Below are 10,245 nucleotides of genomic sequence, written 5' to 3'. Positions count from 1 at the left end.
ACTTTACTAGGCAATGAAAACATCACTTTGAAACGCTGTACAATACTCAACCCTGCTACATTGCTTCCAGATTTGCCAATCTCAGGAGAAAACCATTACATAGTTGCGAATCATTAGTGTCTATGGCAGAAAAGCCTTGTGAAAATCTACTAGACACTCCATTAGAAAATGGAGATCTAATTTTGTTTACAGATGGTTCTTTATTTATGAGAAGATGGTATGTGTTACACTGGAGCAGCTATAGTCACAGAATTTGCAACCCTGTGGTCAGCTTCACTTCCATCAAATCTAAGTGTACAAGGTGCAGAGTTAATAGCATTGAAATAAGCCTGTATGATTGCAAGAGACAAAAAGCAACAATCAACACAGATTCAAAGTATACCTTTGGAATATATCATGCTGTGGGTACTCTGGCTACAAAGAAGTTTCTTAACATCAACTGGCAAAACTATTGCGAATGCCAAAATTATCATTGAAGTTCTTACAGCTTTACAACTACCTGAATCCCTAGAGGTCATACATTGCTCTGCTCACATAGGTGGAATGGACTTTGTTTCAAAAGGAAACCACAAGGCAAATGTTGCTGCAAAACTCACTGCCATAGAAGACCCTGGATTGATTTTAATTTGAAAATTATAAATGAAGCAGATTTGTCACTTGTGTATAATGAGAAAAAGGTAAAAAAAATGGAAGCAAAACTTTAAGGCTAAACAAATTAATGGTGTATGGATGGCATTGGAAGGTAAACCAATACTTCCAAGAACATTTTATCAACAAATCTGTCACTCAATTCATAAAAATGGTCATTTTGGAACGCAAGGCATTGTAGATTTGGTAAAGAAAGTATGGCCAGCCCCTGGCATAACAAACATTGCCTTAAAAGTATGTGTAGCTTATGCAACATGCCAAGCCTATAACCAGCATAGCTTTCGAGGAAAAGTGTTTGGGGGATGTCCATTAGCCTACACACCATTTGAACATCTCCAAATTGACTTTATAACAATGCCAAAGTGGGACATTACAAATTTTGTTTAGTGATAGTAGACCAGCTAACCAGATGGCTGGAGACATTTCCAACACAACGAGCAATGGCAGTGTTTATAGCCAAAATATTGCTAAAAGAAATTATACCTAGATTTGGTCTACCAGCAAGAATTCACTCGGACAGGAGAACACATTTTACAGATTCAGTTTTATCAAAATATATTTTTGCCTAGGTATAACACCAAAATTTCATGTGCCATACCACCCACAGAGCTCAGGACAAGTAGAAAGAATGAACAGGGAATTAAAGACAATGATAGGAAAATTATGTGCTGAGACTCATTTAAAATGGCCTCACACTTTACCTTTAACATTGTTCTACCTGCGAAGTAGACCAAGGGGAGATCTACACATCTCACCATATAAAGATAGGATTAACTCTCCCCTCTCCCACTTTTAGATTTAATCACCAGAAGCCTATATACCCCACTTATCCTTTAGTATGGGGAGATCTGTGACCCACGTGCGCTATAGTGGATGATGAATCAGAAACCCACTGACTGCCCTCTTGGCAGTCCTAAGCAAAGCTAAAGTTGCAATTGGTCCACATAAAGTGGAAGAAAGGCGTAGGAAGTGATGAAAGGAATGGACTTTAAAAGTGGGAAAAACTTCCTGTGACCAGCTCTTTCACCTTCGAACTTGACCTTGAAGGAGCTCTGGCTTGGGACCCTGGACTACTCTTGGGTGTTCCCTTAGAACTACCACATGAGTGAGCGAAAAAGGTTGACTCCTTTTCCTGGCTTTTCTGGAGGTACTAGCCTCCGGAGAGGCCCCTCATCTTGGAAGAGGCCTCATGGCTAGAACCCTTGTTTAATATACCTCTGGGCCCCTCTTTGCTGGGGCCTCTGAAGCCCTGCCTGGTTCAGACTGGGCCACAGTAATTATCTATTCTCTCTCATTTCCTTATTTTCACTCATTCTCCTTTTGTAAATAAACTACTATAAAAAGTAATTCTGATTTGAGTAATTTTTTGGTGATCACATTTTTATACATTTAGTACAACCTTTAATTTTTAACCCTTACAACCATTTGAGATGTTGTTTGGTCATCCACCTATACATGTTAAACCATTTAACCCTACCTAAATGTCAGTTTTAGGAGGAGATACAACTATTACTACATATATAAGAGATCTACAAACCAGAATAAGAACTACATGAATCAGGAGCTGTAGTGCAAGCTGGACCTATAGACTTTTTGTTACATAATCTACAACCTGGAGATACAATGCATATAAAGAACTTTTGGTGCACTGGAGGAACTCAGCTGGCCTGGGAATGTCCATTTCAAGTACTTTTGACATTTCAAGTACAGTAATCAAGATAGGAGAGAGGACATCATGGATCCATTGATTGCATGTAAAAAGAGTATCTGCCGTCAAAAGTGAGAATCAAAAATAAGACTATACATACAATTGGACACTGTTTTTAAGGACATTTAACTCATCAAGAAGAAGACTACAAACTGGACTCTATTTTCAAGAATATTTCAATAAATTCCTGAACTTATTTGTTGCTGTAAATAGAATAAGTAATTCATAATAGGTAAGTGCATAATTTATGTTATATTATAAAATTTAGGACTGCTATTTAAAATAATTATTATTAATTTACTTTTAAGGATTATGATAACTAATTGATATGTAAATGGTAAAGCATTATAAAGCATTATACGTGTTGATCAACACCCAACTCAGGGGGGATATTAATATTAGGTCCACCTCAGGGAAGATAATATTAGATCAGTGATGGGCAACCTTTTGAGCTTGGTGTGTCAAAATTCACCAAAAAACCAAGGATAACTTGGGTGGTATGTCACTTTGAGAAAAAAAAAACATAATTTCACAATATTTATAGTTTAAATAACAAAAATATATAATTGAAATATACAACTGTATTTAATAAACCAAAATAGGTAAATTAATATAGGCAGAATTGTCATCTATAGTGCACAGAGTGTCTATACTACACTACAGCAAATGATTCATCCTTGGCATGTGGCCCCATACTTCTCTGTATGCAGCCCCATGCGGCTGTGTGTCATAGAAAATGGCTACACGTGTCAGTCATAGGTTTGCCATCAACATATTAGATGTATATAATGCATATGTAAGGTGGATATTAGATATATATAATGTATATATAAGGTTCTCATTTATTTTTAGAAATACATAATGTATATATAAGGTTCTTGTTTATTTTTTGTGCATAGTAACTATAAGGTTTATTTGAATTAATATCTTTAGGTTCTTATTTATGTAGAGCAGTTGTTCCCAAACTCTTTTGGCCTACCGCTCCCTTTCCAGAAAAAATATTACTTAGCCCCCTGGAAATTAATTTTTAAAATTTTAATAGCAATTAATAAGAAATATAAATGCACCTGTGGTCATCACCGCCTTCCTGGATTGCTGCAGTACCCACCAGGGGGTGGTAGCGCCCACTTTGGGAATCACTGGAGTATAATATGAATTTTGTGATTCTGTAACTGTAAATATTTAGAAATGTATATTATTTGACACTTGCATGTTGCAAGAATTATTTTTCTTTTTCTTTCTTTCTCTCTTCACTTCTCCCTGTTTGTAATATAGAGCAATGATGGGCAAACTACAGCCCGCGGGTCAGATGCAGCCCCCTGAAATGTTCTATCCAGCCCCGTGACATTATTCCTAATCTGACAAATACAATGAGTAGGATACAATACAATGAAACTTCCAAAGAGTTGCCTTAGAAACAGACCTGACAGATGAGCATCCCCTTTCCTTTGGCCCCCTCTTTAAAAAGTTTGCCCATCACTGATATAGAGTATAGGACAGTTTTATTTGAAAGATCCATTGGGAAGACTGGTCACCCAATGGATCTCAGGGGGGATATGTTAGGAGAGTTTTTCTTAATTTCTCCCTTTTTCTATTTAAGAGGCAAAGGATCAAAAAGATTTCTGAGTAAGAGCCCCTCTGCTGTGCAAACTGTCAGTTGGTGACAGAAGGGTGTGGCTGAGTGTGGTTAGTAAGTTGCAGGCAGTTGGAAAGGTGTTTTTTGTCTGGGTCGCCTGAGGAGGGGAGTGTGTGGCTTGCTTTCTCTGGGACTATGACGAGACAGCCTTATTGATTATTGATTATCTTGGGTAGATCAGTATATAGATAGTAGGTAAATTATTAGCTAGTCAGAGTAGAAAAATTAGGCTGGAGCCTGGCTCTGGCAGAAGGCACTGCCCTCAAAGGCAAATAGATTAAGGGTTTTCTAGAAAAATTTTAAGTAGGATTGAGATTTTAGATATAGTTATAAGATATTATAAGATTACTCTCACTTTCCTCCTTTCCATTTCCTATCCATATTTTCCTAATAATAAAGTAAGTGTTTTGTGTTTAAGAAACTGCTTTCCTAACTTTTGTTCAAACTCCTACCCCCAAAATTTAACCCTTCACAATCTCTACCATTCTATTGAAACCCAAAAAAATTTTTTTAGAACTTCCCGGACCTCTCTGGATTATTTGATCAACCTCTACTTCTAAATATTTTCTCCTCCTTTGACCTCGGGCTTCTCCTTGATACCATACTGTTTTGCTTCTTTTCCCACCTCTCTTAACAACCTTCATCTTCCTCACTCACATCTCATCCTTGTTCAGGAATCCTCAAGTATTCCCAGGAAGTTCTTCAGTTTCTCTCTCTGCACTTTCTTTCAGCAACCTCACACAAACCCAACACTTTGACTGTTACCTCTTCTCCAGCTCCCAAATGCTTTAGCCCTAACTTCCCCCCCCCCCCCCCCCGAGCTCTAGATCTTCATCTCTAATTATAATAAAATTTTTACTTCCATCAGGACTTCAAACTTAACACATTTCAAAAAAGCTTATTATTCTGTTTGCCTTAAATATGGTTCCAATATTCCCCATTTTTCATATTTGTAATCTTGGCTCTGTGCATAGAATCTAGTCATGTCATTGCTCTGTTTAAAAATCTTCATTAGTGGGGGCAGTTGGGTGGCTCATTGGATTGAGATGGGAGGTCCTAGGTTCAAATCTGGCCTCTGACACTTCCTAGGTGTGACCCTGGGCAAGTCATTTAACCCCCATTGCCTAGTCCTTACCACTCTTCTGCCTTGGAGCCAATACATAGTGTTGATTCTAAGATGGAAGGTAAGGGTTTTAAAAAAAAAAGGGAAAAAATCTTCATTAGTTTCTTATTGGGATGCTGAGAGCTAAGATGGTGGAGTAAAGGATGCTTCACTCCTCTGATCCCTCCCCACCCCTCACCCCCCACCATACACAAAGAAAATAAATTGCCTCAAAACAAAGGAAAGTTGGAGGAACATATCTCACTGGGAAAGAAGAGAATGGCCTAGACAGCACAATATATTCAAGAACCAGCAAAACCTGGAGCAGCCCAACATGTTATGACCCTACCAGAAGGCTGTAGAACTGAAGGAGCCCAAAATGAAATGCTCTAAACAGGTATAGAAGGCAGAGAAGGCAGGAACCCTACAAACTCTCACTAGCAGTGGTGCACTGAGGCTACAAGGGAACAGAAAGGGAGAACTGGAACTGCAGGAACCTACTCACTTCCATGTGTCAGCAGAGTGCCCGCATTGAAAAGCTAAGAGCAGGGAGCCTTGCCCAATCCAGGCCACTGGGCAGGGGCAGGGAAACAGCAGAGCAGGGACCAGAACAGTCAATGAAACAATGAGGGAACTGGTAGTACAAGGTGCTGAATATAACAAAACAGCTGCAAACCTGTCCAGAGCAAGCCAGTAGGGTTACCTCCTCAACAGTTTCCTGTTGCTTACTAAGAAAGCTTCCAATAGTTATCTGGCATTTAAGATTCTTAACATTGTGGTACCTCTTAAACTTTCCAGTTTCATTTTTTATTATTCCTCTTGATATTCTTTACATTCTGACCAAACTGTTCTTCTTATCTTTTGTGCTTGTAGGACTTTGTTCAGACTTTTCCTTATTCCTGGAATCACGTCCTTCTGGTCTCTTAAAGTCCAACTCAAATAAAACTCTTTGATTAAAGTCTTCCTAATTTCCCAGGTAGGTAGTAACCATTCTTTAGACCTCCCAAAGAACTTTCCTTGAATTTCTTTTAATAAATTTACAAATTAAGGACAATAAGACATCCATACCCTCGAGATAGTAAAAGAATGAGAGGAAAGCTTCCAGTGTATTGGATGGATCCTTTATATAAACCATATGGAAAGGACATGGTTTCACTCCTGATCTTATTGAGAAGGTTTCTGGTTTATCCCCATTACAGATAATGCTTGCTGTTGGTTTTTGAAAGATGCTATTTATCATTTTGAGTAATGTTCCATTTATTTCAATATTCGCTAGTGTCATTTATTTATTTATTTTCCTTTTTTTAAGGGTGGAAATTACTTTTCATTTATTTTTTAAAATTTTATTTAATTGATTAAGAAAATTTTTCCATGTTTCCATGATTCATATTCTTTCCCTCCCCTTCTCCCACCCCCCTCCTGTAGCCAATGTGCAATTCCACCTATTTCCATATTATTGATATTTGCACTAGGGTGATTGTGAGTCTACATCCCCAATCATATCCCCATCAAACCATGTGATCAAGCAATTGTTTTTCTTCTGTTTCTACTCCTCAATAGCATTTTTTTTAAACCCTTGTACTTCCGTGTATTGTCTCATAGGTGGAAGATTGGTAAGGGTGGGCAATGGGGGTCAAGTGACTTGCCCAGGGTCACACAGCTGGGAAGTGGCTGAGGCCGGGTTTGAACCTAGGACCTCCTGTCTCTAGGCCTGACTCTCACTCCACTGAGCTACCCAGCTGCCCCTCAATAGCATTTTTAATAAGAATGAGTGTGGTATGTTTCAAAAGCCTTTTCTGTATCTGTTGAAATAATCATTTGATTTCTGTTGACTTCATTATTGATACATTGTAAAGGTATTTTTCAATCTGTATAGATGACATCACAATTTCCATCAAAATTTAATTATATACATATATAACACTATACATATATAGGTGTGTGCATCTCATATCCTTTACCGTGCAGTAAGCTCTATGAGGGCAGGGATTTTGGTGGGGAAAAAAGTTTTACTGAAGCCTTTTTTTTTTTAAAAAAATTCATCAAAGACCTTTCTCAATAGTTAGGAAAAGCATTTTCTGGTAACATTTGAGCTGAGATCAATATAAGGCCTTAAACGTGTATTATCTTCCTCTTCTGTTTCTATTCCTCCACTTTGGTCTAGATGAGACAAAACCATGAAAAACATGGTTTCAAAAATCATTTCTAATACAGACAACTCACAAATTTCTATATCCAATGTCCACATTTTCCCAGAGCTCCATGCCTATAGCCTGTTGCTTCTATTGAACCCCAAACTCAACCCATTTGGAACTCAACTTTCCTTGTAAACCTGTATTACCTCATATTCTTCAGTAAGATTTCAATTTTACAGTAATGATAACATTATTCTAGTTTCCCAGGCTCCTAACCATGACTCCCAACACATTCAATTAGTTATTAAATTCTGTTGTTTCTAATTTATCAACATTACTGGCACCCAGCTTTGTATCTTCAATCTCAAACCACCTTTCTTTAAATTTTCATCTCTGCTCACCTTCATCATTATAAAGCGTTTTTTAACCAGTTCTTCCTTACTTCATTGTATGTAACTCTCCATCAGATTCATCAGTGTTATCTGTGGCACCACCATGATTACTCCAAGTCCTCTACTATTCACTTTTTAACCCTTTGTAATTTGGCTTCCATCTCTACCATTCTACTGAGATTATTCTCTCAAATATCAATGATCTCCTAATCAAAAAATCTAATTTTTTGGTCAGTTTTTTCAGTTCCTAGTTCTCTCTGGATTATCTGATCAACCCCCACCTCTCTATATATTCTCCTCCTTTGACCTCTGGCTTCTCCTTGATACCATACATTTTGCTTCTTTTCTTTCCTCATTAGCATCTCATCCTTGTCTTCAAGCATTCCGTAAAGTTCTTCTAGAATATAAATACCTGTTCCTAACATTTGAAACTCTCTGTACTAGCTCCAACATGCTTCATACTACTCCTCTTCCCAAATTCCACCCTAACTGGACTTTTCTCTTTCCATGTTCCATATCTTTGCACGAACCATTTTTTTTCACCAACAGCTCCTGAAATTTCTAACTTTTTTCAAGCCCCAACTCAGACGGCATTTCTTTTATTAAGTCTTCTCTAATAACTGCCAATCCCTACAACTAACTGAAGTGGCTTCCACCAGCTCAAAATTCTTATCCCTTTGTCTGGATCTCTTGCCATTGCATTTCTCTCGATCTCTGATATTAGCTATTGGTGCTTTATTACCCCTTTAACCCAACTCCTCAACAAACTATAAAATGCTTCAAAGCAGGGCTAGTGATTCCTCCTATTCCCAACCCCTAGCACCAAAGAGGATATTCCTAGAAGGACAAGAGCCAAAGTCCTCTCACATGGTCCAACAAACTAGGTCCCAACTGAGATACAGGTATCCCTTCCACATCGAGACTTTCCCCATCTGGATTTGAACATCTCAGGAGTTGGCATAAGAAATTAAATGGAAATTTTCTGTGAGTTTTACAGAAGCCACAGACAAGAAGGTCAAAAGACAACAAGTGAAAAAAGTTTAGAAACTCAGAAATGCATGTGTATAGCATTATAGAATATAAACCTATTTTATCTTTTAATACCATAAATATACATAATTTTTTAAAAATTAAAGTAAAAAGTTACTGAAAAAAACCACAAAGCCAGTAGATGAAGGATAAAGTCTAGAAATGTAGATATCTTTAAATTTTACTCATAAATGCATAAATGTATATACTGTTAGGTATAATATTGCATGTTCTGTATTATTCATTTAAAATGTTTCATTAAATTTTTTTTAATATTTTTTCATATTTTATACAGTATTTTTACTTCACATTGGCCTATATAATGCCTATGACGAAAATACTTAACCTAAATTTTATAATAAGGTACAATAAAAACCCCATAAAAGACAAAGTCATACTTCTCTCCTACAAAAGGAGGCCCCAAAATTTTAACGCGTATTTTTCAGATCTCGGAGGCGTTGTGTCCCTAATTCCCGAGCGCTGTGTAAGGGATTACTGTAATGGGCTAGAGCAGGAGATAACTTCTTGCAAACAATGCTTTGGAGACCCTGGCATCAGCAGGTCTGGAATCCCACTCAAAGCACTTATTCATTCAACTAGCCACGATTAAAGTGGGGCAAACACAAATGTCTGGTGCTAAGAATAGAAAGACCAAAAAACCCCAAAACATCGTTTCTTCCCTCAAGGAGTTTATATTGTATTAAATGGAAACAACTTACAAAAATATTAGTAAAATACACACTACAACATAAATAGAAAGTATCTTCCCCATTCCCGAAACTTCAGGCTGGATGACCCCTCTAATGCTTCAGTTTCTCCTAGGATAATGGTTAATAAAACCCCTATTTTCAAGAGGATTTAGGGACTCAAACTGGGGTTCAAGGCTGTAAAGCCCACTTGCTTACCTCCAGGAATTGCGGGCGTGGGTGGGACTTAACAGGGACTGACACTTCCTCTACCAATAAATAAGCTTTGTTTTGAGACGGAAGGTCCAATAGATTTTGCTACAGTTCCATTTATTCCCCTTGCATATAGCTATCGCGAGATTTCCTCACCCACTGGAGGAAGACAAGAGAGAGAGCAGGCGGGAGAAGTTATAGCTTCTGGGTTCGCCGGGAACTGTCGCTTCCCCTCCCACTGTTTCCTAGTAGCTTCTGATTGGTCTAAGAGCAATGAAGGTGGGGTAACTCGACCCACTCCCTCGCTCCTTCTCCTCCCAGGGTTTCCATTGGTGGGTTCCCGGGCCTGGCCGGCGCGCGCGGGAGTCGGCGCGAGCGTTCGAACGGGCGCTTGACGGTGTTGCCATGGGGACACAGTCTGGCCTTCCAATCCTGTCGGTTTGTTGACACACGGGCGGGTCACCTGGGGCTTTGCCCCGGTGCGTCTGAGCTAGAACAGTCAAAGGTTCGGAAGCCCGGGTAAGTGAGAGAGGGGAAATGGCGTTCCCGAAGTGGGGAAACGCGGCTAGAGTAGATATTTGGAGGGGGCCTGGGAGACGTTCGGGGTGTACAAAGCCGAGGCTAGGGATGGAGGGGGTCGTGTGTGGCTCGACAACGGTGGGAGGGAGATGGGGAGAAGATTCGGTGCTGGTAGTG

The 10,245-nt window shown here is 38.8% G+C and overlaps 1 protein-coding gene across 1 annotated transcript in view; it reads right to left on the bottom strand.

Annotated features, from left to right (window-relative positions):
• Positions 1 to 9,593, bottom strand: part of NUDT2 (nudix hydrolase 2) — a 40,824-nt gene extending 31,231 nt beyond the window's left edge. The window contains exon 1 of the mRNA XM_044657245.1: positions 9,556 to 9,593. The gene's annotated coding sequence lies outside the window, so the exon portion shown is untranslated. The remainder of the gene's footprint in view (positions 1 to 9,555) is intronic.
• Positions 9,594 to 10,245: the final 652 nt, after the last annotated feature.

Source organism: Gracilinanus agilis, chromosome 1 (genome assembly GCF_016433145.1).
Source record: "Gracilinanus agilis isolate LMUSP501 chromosome 1, AgileGrace, whole genome shotgun sequence".
Taxonomy (NCBI): Eukaryota; Metazoa; Chordata; class Mammalia; order Didelphimorphia; family Didelphidae; genus Gracilinanus; species Gracilinanus agilis.
Note: the sequence above shows the minus strand (reverse complement) of the source record. Positions and strands in the feature narration are given on the sequence as shown.